Genomic DNA, 17097 nt, shown 5'->3' with positions numbered 1-17097 from the left:
GATGACACCAAAATTAGATGTGCAGTGGGCAGATTACAACGGGACCTTGATCAGATGAGCCAACAGGCTGAGAAGTGGCAGATGGAGTTTAATTTAGCTAAATGTGAGTTGATGCATTTTGGGAAAGCAAACCTTTGCAGGACTTATACACTTAATGGAGTGTTGCTGAACAAAGAGACCTTGGAGTGCAGGCTCACAGCTCCTTGAAAGTGGAGTCGCAGGTAGATAGGATCGTGAAGAAGGTGATTGGTATGCTTTCCTTTATTGGTCAGAGTATTGAGTACAGGAGTTGGGAGGTCATGTTGCATCTGTACAGGACATTGGTTCGGCCATTGTTGGAATATTGCGTGCAATTCTGGTCTCCTTCCTTTCGGAATGATGTTGCAATAATTTGAAGGGTTCAGACAAGATTTACAAGCACGTTGCCAAGGTTGGAAAATTTGAGCTATGGGGAGAGGCTGAACAGGCCGGGGCTGTTTTCCCTGGAGTGTCGGAGGCTGAGGGGTGACCTTATATAGATTTATAAAATCATGAGGGGCATAGATAGGATAAATAGACAAAGTCTTTTCCCTGGGCTGGGGGACTGCAGAACTAGAGGGTATAGGTTTTGGGTAAGAGGGGAATGATAAAGAAGAGACCTAAGGGGTAATTTTTTCATGAAGAGGGCGATGAGTGTAATGAATGAGCTGCCAGAGGAAGTGGAGGAGGCTGGTACAATTGCAACATTGAAAAGGCATTTGGATGGGTATATGAATAGGAAGGGTTTGGAGGGATATGGGCCGGGTGCTGGCAGGTGAGACGAGATTGGGTTGGGATATCTAGTCGGCATGAACGAATTGGACTGATGGGTTTGTTTCTATGCAGTACATCTCTATGACTGTATGACATTAAGACTGCTGTCAGTTCAGAATACACACAGCACTGAGACACCTGACAGTACAGAATACACACAGCACTGAGACACCTGACAGTTCAGAATACGCACAGCACTGAGACACCTGTCAGTTCAGAATACACACAGCACTGAGACACCTGACAGTTCAGAATACACACAGCACTGAGACACCTGACAGTTCAGAATACACACAGCACTGAGACACCTGACAGTACAGAATATACACAGCACTGAGACACCTGACAGTTCAGAATACACACAGCACTGAGACACCTGACAGTTCAGAATACACACAGCACTGAGACACCTGACAGTTCAGAATACACACAGCACTGAGACACCTGACAGTTCAGAATACACACAGCACTGAGACACCTGACAGTTCAGAATACACACAGCACTGAGACACCTGACAGTTCAGAATATACACAGGACTGAGACACCTGACAGTTCAGAATATACACAGGACTGAGACACCTGACAGTTCAGAATATACACAGCACTGAGACACCTGACAGTTCAGAATATACACAGGACTGAGACACCTGACAGTTCAGAACACACTTTTTGTTTCAAAATAGATGTTATTCTTTAAAAAAAAATTTATATACATAGTCACAAACACGGCTCACATCTGTACAGTAGTATATCAAGGAAACTAACAAACATTGGAATTTGACTCTATCCAAACGAACCAAAGACCAGTTTTACTTGAACCAGATTACATTTATATGCATTTGAGGTACCTGGAGGGTCAGGTGACTGAACGGGTCTCCATTTAATTTCAGCCATCAGGCACCTTGCAGTTCAAAATACACACAGCACTGAGGCACCTCGAAGTTCAGAATATCTAGGCTCTACCTTTACTGCTCTCTGTTCTGCCTGCAACATCTTCCTTCACTGAACCTGTTGGGAAGAATTCAAATTGGAATTCCTTGTCTGGAAACAAACAAAAAACGCTGTCACTTAGAATCAAAATATTAATTTGCTCTCCAAAGATACTAGTTTCTTCCTCTCCCAGTTCCCCACCGATACCCTTCCACTGACAAACGTATTCGTTTGGCTGAACTGCCCCCTCAACCTCAACAATTTCTCCTTTGAATCCTCCCACTTCCTCCAGATGAAAGGCACAGCCATGGACGCCCGCATGAGCCCCAGCTATGCCTGTCCCTTTGTCGGCCCCGTGAAACAGTCCATCTTCTGGAGTTACACTGGCACCATTCCCCATCTTTTCCTCCATTACATTGATGACTGCATCGGCTCCACCTCGTGCTCCCGCGAGGAGGTTGAATAGTTCATCAACTTCACCAACACATTCCACCCTGATCTTAAATTCACCTGGACCATCTCTGACACTTCCCTCCCCTTCCTGGACCTCTTCATCTCCATCAATGGTGACTGACTCAGCACTGACATTTTCTACAAACCTACCGACTCCCACAGTTACCTAGACTACACCTCCTCCCACCCTGCCTCCTGTAAAAATGCCGACCCATATTCCCAAACCCTCCACCTCTGCTCACAGGAGGACCAGTTCCACCACAGAACACACCAGATGGCCTCCTTCTTTAAAGACCGCAATTTCCCCTCATCCACATCCTGCACCTCTGCCCTCGAACCCCACCCCTCCAACCGCACATGGACAGAACCCCCCTCCCCCCGCCCGGTCTTCCCCTTCCATCCCACCAACCACCACATACGTCACATCATCCTCCGCCATTTCCACCACCGACAAACAGACCCCACCACAAGAGATACATTTTCCTCCCTTTCCACTTTCCGTCCGGTCCCTCCGCAACTACCTGGTCAGGTCCACGCTCCCCCCACAACAAACCATCCTCCTCTCCCCTCCTGACACCTTTCCCTGTCACCGCAGGAATTGCAAAACCTGCGCCCACACCTCCCCCCTCATCTCTGGCCAAGGCCCCAAAGGAGCCTTCCACATCCAAAGTTTCACCTGCACATCCACCAATGTCATTTATTGTATCCGTTGCTCTCCTCTACGTTGGGGAGTCTGGACTCCTGCTCGCAGAGGGCTTTACGGAACATCTCCAGGACACCCGCAACAATCAACCCCACCACCCTGTGGCTGAACACTTCAACCTTCCCCCTCCCACTCTGCCGAGGACATACAGGTCCTGGGCCTCCTCCATCGCCACTCCCTCACCACGATGCCTGGAGGAAGAACGCCTCTTCTTCCGCCCCGGAACACTTCAACCCCAGGGCATCAACGTAGACTTCACCAGTTTCCTCATTACCCCTCCCCCCGCCCACCTTACCCCAGTCCCAACCTTCCAGCTCAGCACCACCCTCATGACCTGTCCCATCTCTCCATCTTCCTTCCCACCTATCTACTCCACCCTCCTCTCCGAGTATCACCTTCACCCTCACCTCCACCCACCTCTTGCACTCTCAGCGACCTTCTCCCCAGCCCCACCCCAGAGCTTCCCAACCTCATTCCTGATGAAGGGCTCTTGCCCGAAACATCGATTTTCCTGCTCCCCTAATGCTGTGCTTTTCCAGCACCACTCTCATCCTGACTCTAATCTCCAGCATCTACAGTTCTCACTTTCGCCTCTCCAAAGACGCTGCCTGACCCGCTTTAATTTCTAGCATTTTGTTTTTGTTTCCATTAGAGATTTGTGGTAACTTGGGCTCCAGCGCACATCACATTTCAAAATGCACCCAGTACTAATGTCCCCCTCAGTTCAGAATATCCAGGCTCTACCTCTCCTGCTCTCACTGCTGCCTGCAACACCTTCCCTCGATGAACCTGTGGGCAAGAAATTACATTTGAATTTCCCGCTGAAAACAAAAACAAAAGCTGTCACCTAGACATGAAACCTTAGTTTGCTCTCTCCCCAGGGATGCAGCCTGATCCCTTGTGATTTGCAGCATCTTTTTATTTGTTTTCAGTAGATTTCCAGGATCTGCAGCGATAAGCTCCCAGTTTGGATTTCCTTGGTATTGAATTAAAAATCCCACAACACCAGGATATAGTCCAACAGGTGAAACTGGAAGCACTGGTTTCACATCAGGTGGTTGTGGGTTGTCCTGATGGAGGAGCGGCGCTCCGAAAGCTAGTGCTTCCAATTCAACCTGTTGGACGAGAAGCTGAACAGCGGCTCCTCCAAATCATGTCTGGTCTTCAGAGTTAGTTCCGGGATTGAAAAACCGTCCAATCACAATTCAGATTCTCAACCAATCAATGGCATCAGCGATTGACCAATCGGCCGTGGTGATTTCTGCACCAATCAGACGCTTGTTCTTCCTGACCAATAGGGGAATGGCGGGCGCCAGCCGCCGGCGGCTCAGGGCGGTATAAAAGGAGGGGCGCGGGCATTGCTCTCGCTGGTTCGGCGGGTGAGGCGCTTAAAGGACATTGTCCGGGATTTTTAGACCCACGTGCCCTTCCAGAGCTCGGCCCTCATTGTCCTGCAAGAGGCCAACGAGGCTTTATCTGCTGGTCCTCATCTAGGACACCAACCTGTGCGCTGTCCAAGCCAAGAGGCTCACTATGATACCCAAGTACATCCACCTGGTCTGGCGCATCTGTGTGGAGCAGCCCTGATACTAACCTCTCCCCATCCCCCCCACCCCACTCAGAATCGACTGGAAGGGCTTTCCACAGCCACCACTACATCAAGCAGATTACCATAGTGTGTTGTACAAGAGCCTTGCTTATTTGCACGCAGTTACAAATCACAAGCACCAGGATGTATTATGACAGGCTTATTTACAAGCACGAGTCTTCAAATTAAACCAGTTGGACTATAACCTGGTAATGTGAAAGTTGGAGAAACTGAGCACTGTCTGTCCCAGTCCAATACTGGCTTCCCCCACACCATTGTCTTATTTGGAGAATTGCACCTCTGGTCAGATTGAACCTGTAATGTGCATTGCCCTTAACTTATCCCAGGTGAAAACGAGGACTGTGGAAACTGGAAACCTGAACTTCATCTTGCACCTCTGAACACTTCAATCCCAGGGCATCAATGTGGACTTCACCAGTTTCCTACCTAGTTCCAGTTAGCACCGTTCCCATGACCTGTCCTACGTACCTATCTTCCTTCCCACCTATCCACTCCACTCTCCTCTCTGATCTATTCCCTCCATCCCCACCCCCATTCACCTATTGTACTGTATCCTACTTTCTCCCCACCCCTCTGATTTATCTCTCCACCCAGCAGGCTTCCTGCCTCTATTCCTGATTAAAGGCTTTTGCCTGAAATGTTATTTTTTGCTCTTTGGATGCTGCCTGACCTGCTGTGCTTTTCCAGCACTACTCTAATTCAGACTTAACTCATCCTAACTTCTTGACCCCTTGAGTTGAGGCTGTTTTGCTTGATTATAGACATGGGAGCAATTTGTTTTGGGGTTGTGTATATCAGGCTGTTGGATTATTTTGGGAGATATCTGTCCTGGCTGTTTTGAAGTTGTGCTTTGTTTTCTTCACAAATATTTATTTTGTGCTGCCATGTTTTTCTTCTGAGCCCTTAATAGGAATTTTGGTATCTTGTATAAATTGACCTGTGTTCATTCTGGGCACCAACCCTGTGGAAATGTGTTTCAGGGGTTTTGGTTCATTCTTGCTTTCATAGGATGTAGAACAGTACAGCACAGAACAGGCCCTTCAGCCCACGATGTTGTGCCGACCATTGATCCTCATGTAAGGTAAAGCTAATGTACGAACCCTCAAAGTTCTGTGATCACATGCATGTCCAGCAGTCTCTTAAATATCTCCAATGACCTAGTTTCCACAATTGCTGCTGGCAATGCATTCCACGCTCTCTCAATTCTCTGCGTAAAGAACCTGCCTCTGACATCCCCTCTATACTTTCCGCCAAACAGCTTAAAACTATGACCCCTCTTGTTAACAGTTTCTGCCCTGGGAAAAAGTCTCTGGCTATCAACTCGATCTATGCCCCTCATTATCTTCTACACCTCAATTAGGTCCCCTCTCTTCCTTCTTTTTTCCAATGAAAAAATCCCAAGCTCAGACAACCTCCCTTCATAAGATAAGCCCTCCATTCCAGGCAGCATCCTGGTAAACCTCCTCTGAACCCTCTCCAAAGCATCCACATCTTTCCTATAATAGGGCGACCAGAACTGGACACAGTATTCCAAGTGCGGTCTAACCAAAATTTTATAGAGCTGCAACAAGATCTCACGGCTCTTAAACTCAATCCCCCTGTTAATGAAAGCCAAAACATCATCTGCTTTCACAACAACCCTGTCCACTTGGGTGGCAATTTTAAGGGATCTATGTACCTGCACACCAAGATCCCTCTGTTCCTCCACACTGCCAAGAATCCTGTCTTTAATCCTGTACTCAACTTTCAAGTTCGACCTTCCAAAATGCATCACTTTGCATTTATCCAGGTTGAACTCCATCTGTCACCTCTCAGCCCATCTCTGCATCCTGTCAATGTCACGCTGCAGCCTACAACAGTCCTCTATACTGTCAACGACACCTCCCACCTTTGTGTCGTCTGCAAACTTGCTGACCCATCCTTCAATCCCCTCATCCAAGTCATTAATAAAAATGACAAAGAGTAGAGGCCCAAGAACAGAGCCCTGTGGAACACCACTCACCACTGACTTCCAGGCAGAATACTTTCCTTCCACTACCACTCGCTGTCTTCTGTCGACCAGCCAAATCTCTATCCAGACAGCTAAATTTCCCTGTATCCCATTCCTCCTGACTTTCTGAACGAGCCTACCATGGGGAACCTTATCAAATGCCTTGCTGAAGTCCAAATACACCACATCCACCACTCGACCCTCAACAACTTGTCTCGTAACATCCTCAAAGAACTCACTAAGATTTGTGAGGCATGACCTGCCCCTCACAAAGCCGTGCTGACTGCATTTAATCAAGCCAGGCTCTTCCAGATGGTCATAAATCCTATCCCTCAGAATCCTTTCTAACACCTTGCAGATGACAGACGTGAGACTGACTGGTCTGCAATTGCTGGGGATTTCCCTATTTCTTTTCTTGAAGAGTGGAATTGCATTTGCCTCCCTCCAGTCCTCAGGTTCGACGCTGGTGGAGAGCGAGGATGCAAAGATCTTCGCAAGCGGCAAAGCAATCACATTTCTCGCTTCCCAAAGCAGCCGAGGACAAATCTGGTCTGGCCCTGGTGACTTGTCAATCTTAATGTTTGTCAAAATTTTCAGCACATCAGCTTCCTCAGTCTCTATCCGTTCCAGCATGCTTACCTGCTCCTCAATGGTTTCATTCACTACAAGGTCCTTTTCTTTAGTAAGGACAGAAGCAAAAACCTCATTTTGGGCTTCCCCTACCTCCTCAGACTCTATACACAATTTCCCTATGCTATCCCTGATCAGCCCAACTCTTTCTTTGATCATTCTCTTATTCCTCACATACATGTAAAATGCCTTTGGATTCTCCCCAATCCTTCCTGCCAAGCCTTTTTCATGCCCCCTCCTGGCTCTCCTCAGACCATTTTTGAGCTCCTTCCTCGCCTGCCTGTAATCCTCTAGAGCTGAGCAAGACCCTTGCTTCCTCCACCTTACGTAAGCTGCCTTCTTTCTTTTGACGAGAAGCTCCTCCGCTCTCGTCATCCAAGGTCCCTTTATCTTACCCCTTCTTGCCTGTCTCAGAGGAACACATTTATGCATCACTCGCAACAACTGTTCCTTAAACAGTCTCCACATGTCTATAGTGCCCTTTCCATGGAACAATTGCTCCCAGTCCATGCTTCCCAACTCACCTCTGATAGCATCATAGTTTCCTTTTCCCAATTAAATATCCTCCCATTGTGCCGGCTTCTCTCCTTCTCCATAGCTATGTAGAATGTGAGGCAGTTGTGGTCACTATCACCAAAATGCTCTCCCGCCGCAAGATCTGACACCTGCCCCGGCTCATTGCCGAGCACCAAATCCAAAATGGCCTCTCCCCTCGTTGTCCTGTCAACGTACTGAGTTAGGAAACCCTCCTGAACACACCTTACAAAAACAGCTCCTTCCAAACCATCTGCTCAAAGGAGGGTCCAATCAATATTGGGAAAGTTAAAGTCACCCATTACAACATCCCTACTACATTCACACTTTTCCAAAATCTGCCGACCTATGCTTTCTTCAATCTCCCTGCTGCTATTGGGGGGGCCTGTAGTAAACCCCCAATGAGGTGACTGCTCCCTTACTGTTCCTAATTTCCACCCATACTGAAGAAGAGGAACACCTATACAAGGTATTCGCCAAAAACGGATACCCGCGCAACTTCATCAGCAGATGCCTAAGAGAAAGACCATGGAACGAGGACATACCACAACCAAAAGGACTAGCCACACTACCATACATCAGGAGCATCTCAGAACTGACTGCCAGACTACTGCGACCCCTAGGACTCATAACAGCACACAAACCAACAGCCACGCTCAGACAACAACTCACCAGAACGAAGGACCCGATACCCAACATGAGCAAGACGAATGTAGTGTACAAAATACCATGCAAGGACTGCACTAAACACTATATAGGACAAACAGGAAGACAGCTAACAATCCGCATACATGAACATCAACTAGCCACAAAACGACACGACCAGCTATCCTTAGTAGCCACGCACGCAGACAACAAGCAACATGAATTCGACTGGGACAACACTACTATCATAGGGCAAGCCAGACAGAGAACAGCCAGGGAATTCCTAGAGGCATGGCATTCATCCACAAACTCCATCAACAAACACATCGACCTGGACCCAATATACCAACCACTACAGTGGACAGCTGAAACTGACAACCGGAAGCGGCAGGGACAGACCACTATAAACACCGGAGGAAACATCAAAGAAGCGCTTCGCAGGAGGCTCCCAAGCACTGATGATGTCGCCTAGCCAGGGGACGAAACGTTTGCAACAAAAACTTCCAGCTCGGCGAACAGAACCACAACACCCATACTGACTCAGTAGGCAGTCCCTCCTCGCCAATGGTAACTTCTGTAGCTGTGATACCCTCTCTGATTAGCAGTGCTACACCCCCTCCTCTTTTTCCCTCCTCCCTATTCTTTTTAAATGCTCTAAACCCTGGAACAGCCAGCAACCATTCCTGCCCCTGAGAAACAGAAACTCTGTTATGGCCACAACATCATAGCACCAGGTACTGATCCATGCTCTAAGCTCATCACTTTTATTCCTGATACTCCTTGCATTAAAGCAAACACACTTTAACCGATCCCTTGGTTCTTTCCCAGGAAATTCCTTCCCAGTGGCTGCGCTACCTCTTGCTATTGCCTCAACTCCATCAACTCTCACCACTGGTATTTGCTTAGGTTCCCACCCCCCACCATGAGGTTTCACCTCATAAAATACTTAAAACTCTGGCAGTTGAACCGAAGGGGACACCAAAAGTCTACCCCCAACTCCCAATGTGGTCAAATGCAATCCCTTTGTTCTTGGGTGAAGCTGTTTTGAAAGTTCATGCTAATCCTGAATCACAGTCTCAATGGAGTAGTATTTTCTCCGTTGTTGTGGTTGTGTTTGCCGAGCTGGGAATTTCTGGTGCAGACGTTTCGTCCCCTGTCTAGGTGACATCCTCAGTGCTTGGGAGCCTCCTGTGAAGCGCTTCTGTGATCTTTCCTCCAATAGTGCTTTGCCCTTCAGTGAAATGACCTTGATGTTCGAATGTGATCTGCTCTGCTCATTTTTAAACTTGTAGTGAGGCAATGTCGAAGATTTGTTTCTTTGTACAACTCTACGGTTTGCCAGGCCAGTGTGTAAATGTGTCGCAGCCTCTTCCTAGCAGTGTGATAGGACGAGTGCACTTTGCTTGTGGTTCTTGTCTGTACTCCCAGTTCTCAGCCCCTTGGCTCCCTCCACATTGACTTTCCTGTGAATCTCCCTGGTGTCACATTTAAACCCTCGTTTCTCTGTTCACCTCCGTGAAAATTTGACAGTGGTGCAAACTTATCCTCCCAATCCAAATTGTTGGTGATCATCACACTCCCAGAAACCTGACCACTTCCACCTCAACACCACTGATGCAGACAGGGGCATGTCCCCCCAACTCCTCCTTGAAGCTGATTACCGGCTTCTTCGTTTTGCTGACATTGGAGAGATCATTGTCTATACACCATGCCACTAAGCACTCAATCTCTTGCCTGTCCTCCCCCCTCATGTGGGATCCAACCTGCAGTGGTGGTGGTGTCAGCAAACTTGCAAATGGAGTTGGAGAGGAACTGAGCCACAACCATGTGCAAGGAATATAGTAGGGGGCTGGTATGCAGCCTTGTGGGGGCATGAGTGTTGAGGGTTATGGTGGAGAAGATGTCACCTATTCTTACTGATTGCAGTCTATGGGTCAGGAAGTTGATGGTCTAGTTTTGGGAGTGGGGGAGCTAAGACCTAGCCCTTAGAGTTTTGAGATGAGTTTGTTTAGAATTAGGGCTGAGCTATAGTCGAAGTAAGCATGATGTAGGATCCTTGTTATCCAGATGTTCCAGGGATGTATATGTCCAGGGAGATGGATGTCTGCTGTGGGCCTCTTGTGTCAGTAGGTGAATTGCAAAGGATGAAGGCAATTTGAGCCATGACTAACCTCTTGAACAATTTTATAAAGGAGGTCAGATCCACAGGGCAGTAGTCATTAACACACATTGCATGATTTCTTTTTGACACCAGGATGAAGGGTAGTCTCTTTGAAACAGGTGGGGATCTCAGATCATAGTACGGAGAGGTTAAAGACGTCAGTGAATACTCCTCACCAGCTGGTCCATACACTGAGTGCTTAGCCACGGGGTCCATCCAGGCCAATTGCTTTCTGTGGGTTCACTTTTTTGTTCCAACATGGAGGTGAATTCCTCTGTTAATGAAACCAAACACCCAGAAAAGCTCACCTCACCTTGTAATCTGTTAAAATGAGTGAGTGACAGAACTCCCAAATTCCAGTATTTAAAGAAAATAACATCAATTTATTAACTCTAAAAGTGACGATTAAACAACTATTCACAACCAAACAAAAGTGAGGACTGCAGATGCTGGAGATGAGTTGAGTGCGGTCCTGGAAAAGCACAGCAGGTCAGGCAGCATCCAAGGAGCAGGAAAATCTACGTTTCGGGCAGGAGCAGACAGAAGATGGACCGACCTGAGGATCGAAAATCTGGCCTTAGGCTGTTGTCAGGGGCAACCATTTTAAGTGTGCTTTTATTTACCGAAAAATGGCTTCTTATGCAAAGTAACATAACAGAATGGCTTCAGGCTGCAAATTAACACTATGTTTAAAATGGCTTCTCACCCGGGCTAAAGGCTACATTCCTGCCTTGCTGAGCTAACCAGTCAAAGATGAAGCAGAACAATGGATCCCTGACTGTATGGAATTAACTAAGCTGGATAGGACATTACTAACCATCCCAGCTAACCTTGAAATGTAGGTGGGAAGAGAATGTGTGGGGAAACAACTTTTGTCTCCCATGAAATATCATTGGGTTAGCCTGCTGCCATGATGTCATTTTATTACACTTTACTGGATTCACTCTGCAATTAAGGCTGTACTATTTCTTAAGAAACATATAAAATCTGTCTCTGTTCCAAGTGAAATTGCAGTTTCTCCATGGAACACCGAAGCTGTTAACTAGGAAGTAGTAAATGCAGGTACAGTTGCAACATTTAAGAGATATTTGGATAGGTACATGAATAGGAAAGGTTTAGAGGGATATGGCAAATGTAGGCAGGTGGGACTGGTTTAATTTGGGAAATCTGGTCAACATGGATGAGTTGGACTGAAGGGTCAGCTTCTGTGCTGTATGACTCTAAATTTAGTGGCCCTGGTCAGTGCAACATTGAGGGCCGAAGGGCCTGTTCTGTGCTGTATTGTTCTATGTTCTGTGTTGTTGGACAAACTTGCGCCTGGCATCATAATGAACTGTGAAATCTTGCTAAAGCAGACCGTATTCCTGTTGATTGTTTGACTGATCGCGGAACTGAGACCCCCCTCCCGGGGGTGTTGAGATCTTCATGTGGTACCGTGATTCGATATGGACAGATTGTGGACAGTGGTGTAAGAGTCTTGAGTCCTCCACTAGTGAGGGTTGAGGAATTGGCCAGCCAGACGAGAGTATTTCAGATCCGATTGGTTTTCTCTCATTCAAGTAGTGGCTGACCTGATCCCTTGCTGTCTATTGTCCTAGTCCAGCCTGAAAAGGATCTGTCTTGGCAAGGATAGGGTCAGGGGGACTTATAAATAAAAAGGGAAGATGTGAGAGAAAAGGTGAAGGACTTCTACGGAGTCGAGGACTCCACTGAAAAGAGAAGAGAAAAAGTCGAGGGCTCCACCTCAGATCAGGGATCTGAGGACAAGGTTGAGAACCAGATCCGAAAAAAGAGGGTCGAGGACCTTCTCAGTTGAGAAACTCTGATTCGGTTAGATTGGTGCTATCTAAATTAATACCGAAATAGCTCTGAAATGAAAAAGTATCACGATACTTTACACAGAGTCGAGAAGGACATGCGGAAGTCAGAACATTGTTGTGTTGACAGGCTGTTGAAGAATAAAGGTTTTGAGTCAGGACTATAAAAGGAAGTTTGTTTAAAGATGGGTAATCACGTGGACAAGATGGAAAATCCGCCTTCACCGTTAGTAAAGGTATGTGAGACGTTTCTGGAAAAATCCGAAGGTTTTTGGAAACTTTCTGGCACCTTAAATAAAACATTGGGTGATGAGCAGTGGCCACTAGGTGACTCTCAAAGTATTCAGTTGGTGAAATCGGCCCAGCAATTGGCTCCAAAACGAAGGAACTGATTAGACTGTGGCAGCAATTTTGTGATCCAAGTCATAAAGAATCAGTTTTGTGTTCATGGCAGGATACTGCCACTAAATTGGGAACTGGATTAACTGCTGATGGTAATATGAAATCTATTGACATCCTCAAAAATGAATGTGCTCGAGTTAGACACCAACAGAAATAAAAGGAAACTTCACCACTGGCTGGTTAGCAAACAGCGCGGGATACAATGACAATTCGGATTTGGGTGAATAGTGTTCCTACCTACGCCCCCCGCTGCTGCCTCCTCCTCTAACTCTGCCTAACTTGCAAGTACATCCTAACGCACCCCTGATTACTCCAGTTTGTCAGCTCTGCAAGTTGAGCGCTCCAAGCGCCCCCCGCCCTAACCCCTCCCCTACAGACTGTTCAGCCTCCTGCATATCAAACTGTTGTTCTACCTAATTCTCAAATTCCCATTGTTTTCCCTACAGCCTACCCCTGTGTTCTCCCCTCCCAGTTCTAACCTTGTAAATGTTGCCCCTTCTCCCCATTCCCCAGGTTACTGTTAGCTCAGCAGCTGCAGCTCGACCTAAGATGTATGTTGCTGCCGTAGCCACCCCTGTTTCCCGCACCCCCCTCCCCAGTTTACTGATCCTGTTGCGTATAACATTCCTAGTCAAAAGAAATTCAAACAGCACCAGTCCTCTAAGAAGCAACTTGTTCAGCGATTAGAAACCCCTTTAAGTTCCTCTTCTGAGGACTCAGGAGATGAAGCACCCACATTAGGGGTGTTCCCGATGAGAATCCACAGGCTGGCACTCCTGGTCAAAACGCCACTATCCGTATTTACTGTCCTGGAAATCTCATGAAATTATGTCCATCCTCAGTAATGCACCGGACCGCCACAAGACCCCTCAGCAGTTTGTTGGGTTTTTTTTTAAAACACCAGAATTGAAGTTTCTGATAGCAGTGCCCAGGAGCTTTGGGGCCCTTCAAGTCCTCACCTACACTGAATACGCCTGCTTTACTGAACGGATTGGTCACAATAGTTTTACTGCCCTCTCGAATGCTGTAGCCCAAGATCAGCAACGACAAGATGGTATCTGCCCTACTAGCAAAACTTATTGACTTGCAGTCGGGAGTCTGCTGAAGACTGCCTTGAATGTTTTTAGAGAATGTCATGAGTCCTATTCCATCGATTGGGCTTGGAATTTAAATGCTATTAATGCTCAGTACAATTCTATGCTGTTAAACTGCCTGCCGCTCTCTGTAGTCGCAGCTGTCAAAACAAACAACCTGGAATGGGTTGAAGCCACCCCTCATCAACTCCATCGTTCTATTAAGGCTTTATGGAAACAGCAGAGTGAAGACAGAGCACCAATCTGTGTAAAATCAGAATTTGTAGTCCTAGAAAAGACACCTCAACAACTACCCGTGCGTCATAGCAGTGGGCCTGCACCCATTTGAGTCGTGGGTCATGGGTATGGCAGAGGGACTCCCCCTAGGCGTCCATCCTTGGCCTGTTTTAATTGTAACAGCCTATATCACTGGGCTCGTGACTGCCCGACTCGAAACTGCCTTATTTGCGACAGTGCCCTCCACTGGGCCTCTAATTTCTTGAGAGGGGCCACATCGGGAACCAAGGATGTTTTCATGAGGATTACCCTCAGAACCCTCCTGTGGCAATTGGGGGAAACCTTCTGATAAGTCATCCTCCACCACAACCAAGAGGCAGAGGGAAAATCGCCAGTTTTTCACAAAATAATCCCTTTTCCCAATGACTGTGGACATTGGTAACCGTACTGCTGATGTGGCTGCAAATCAATCCTCTCGCAACCGCCTTATGATTGTGTCTAAAATGATGAATCAGTCTGAAAGCTCTGACAAGAGTCAGTCCACCTCAGATAAACTAATGCCAACCATTCACGATGTGGTTGCCTGACAGAGGGACACCTCTGATTCTGAAAGGCAGATGTGGTCTAAAGCCGGCTGTTATTGTAATCCTGTTACTGAACTATGGCCCACTCCAGCTGGACAGATTTGTATGTCTGATGGCCTTGCTTTATGGGTAGCTGATTGTATTCATAATGCTACTCACTGTGGTGCTCGCTCAACGTCTGACCGACTTCTAACCACGTGGTGGCATCCACACCACCAGCAGATGGCGCAGTGTGTCAGTGATAGATGCCTTACCTGCCAAGGACATAACCCAGGTAAGAGTGTTCCTTGCCCCGTGGGACAGACGCCCAGCCCTGAAGAGCCCTTCCAAACCCTTCGACTGGACTTCATTGAGTTACAAAAGTGTCAAAAATGTAAATATGTTTTAGTTATTGGTGATCTTTTTTCTAAATGTGTTGAAGCTTATCCTGCTTCTCATGCTACTGCCAAAATTGTTGTGAGTATCCGACTTAAGGAGATTATTCCCCGCTTTGGTATTCCCCTTTGCCTGTCTTCTGACAATGATCCTTATTTTATTGGTGACATAAATGAGGAATTATACTCCCAGTTCGGCATCTGCTGCCCACTCCATTGTGCTTATCGCCCACAGGCTGCAGGGCTTGTGGAGCGTTGTAACCAGACTCTGAAAACTAAACACGCCATTGCCTCTGACACTGTTTCACCTACACTGCACTCCTGCTAGTAAAGCTCGGTTATCCCCTGCCAAAATAGTCTATGGTCGAGCCTTTCGCATGCGTTGGAATGACGCCACCGCCCCTATTCACTTTCACCACATGATATGTCTCCGACACCCTCTCTTTAACTAAAATTCTGCTAGGGTTTCACTTCCGAGTTCATGCTGCTCACAAAATACTTCCCTCCCTTGGCGTTGTTCCCATGTTGATCCAGGTTCCTTTTGTCCCCATCAAGAATTGGACACGTCGCAGCCTCCAACCTCATTGGGAAGGACCCTTCCAGGTTCTCCTCACCACCCCAACTGCTGCTAAAGTCTCTGGGTGTTCCACCTGGGTCTACCTCCATCATTGTAAGGTCACTGCACAAACCCCTCCAAAGGGGGAGATGGAGATGATGGGAATGAAAGGGAACTGAGAGAGAGCAACCAGAAACAGATGAAGATAAAGCTGTCTCTTTTGAATAGTAATTCTCCTTCTGTTTTAGATATCCTAATCCTTGATTCAGAAATGACCACTACAGTCAAGATCGAGCTTACCCTGCGATATGGGCTTGCCATCGCCAGCATTGCTGCACAAGAAGGGACTGTCTACCCATGCGACCCTGAGCAACCAGAGACTGTGTACCATCTATGCCAAGATGTCCTTGTGTGCCAAGAGACTGATTCCTTTGATGCGTGGGACGTTCCCAAGAATGACTGCTGCAGTGGTCATCTACATCAAGATCAGATAATCATTTACAGAACAAGTCTCAATGGTCTTTACTCTGTGAAGGTGTTGTGTGCCAGTTTGATTTCAGTTGTGCTGTGGGTGACCCTGGTGAGCCTTGTCCCCCTTCAAATAGGTCACGCTGCCAAAGGGGAAAAACAGGAAATGTTATCATTCACAAACAGTTTGTTTCTTCCAGGTCACAACAGAATATTTGGTAGGGATGAAGTGGTTTGTTCTGCTCTACCTTCAGCAAAAGACACCTTGACCCATTTCCCCCTCCCGAATCTCAACGGAGGAGTATGGGACGCTTCTAAAGTGTTTACTGGACATAATATTTCTTTTGAATATTACTTATCTCCACCTGCCAGTTGCTTATGGACTTCTCCCAATAAATCCGGAGTAGCCTATCCGAATTGCTACAATGGTATGGGATGGGGGTGCACTTACATAACTGTGACTAAGACTATCCCCTGTGCAATGATCAAATGTACCAGACACCTCTGCTCCCCTGAAGGACCTCGCATCTCATACGTTTGCCTTGAGGTGGAGTGTGTCTCTGTTATCACTGGGATTCAGGCCCTTTGTGGAATGGGTAATAGCATCCACCTTTATTATGAGACCCCTAGTGGCAGCCCCATCTTCCCAATTGTGGGATGGGAGGAACCATTCTGGGACATTAACCGCATCTCTTACTGAAAGACCCACCTCTTTCTATTGAACAGCTTTCACCCCAAGTGCTCAGGACAGCCGTACTTTGTAGCTGTGGACTACCCATATGTTCCAGGAAGTGACAAAGACAGGCCTGCTTCTTACTGGGAAGTTCCTTCCATTATCGATACTAAACCCACTTATTGTTTTCTCACTCACATTTCGGCAACTAGCTTCCTTGGCCTTAATGAAATCGGTCCTCCCCATGCTGGAGCTGTAGGGACACGTTTTCCGACTACAGTTCCCTGTCCAATTACTTGGGAATGGGATCGGGATTTCCCTGTTAAATGTTCAGTCTCACCTGAGTTGTGCGCACATTGGAGGAATGCTCAGACTTTGAGCTCCACTGAGACTGACTCTCTCGGGTGTGCATTCCTTAGTACCTTTACCTTAGGGGGGGTCTGCAGGCATCATCAGCCATCAAAA

Source organism: Chiloscyllium plagiosum, unplaced genomic scaffold, assembly GCF_037043375.1.
Source record: "Chiloscyllium plagiosum isolate Xiang-an unplaced genomic scaffold, Cpla_swu_hap1 HiC_scaffold_35, whole genome shotgun sequence".
NCBI classification, from domain to species: Eukaryota; Metazoa; Chordata; class Chondrichthyes; order Orectolobiformes; family Hemiscylliidae; genus Chiloscyllium; species Chiloscyllium plagiosum.
The sequence above is the reverse complement of the archived record's forward strand: the minus strand, read 5'-3'. Positions refer to the sequence as shown.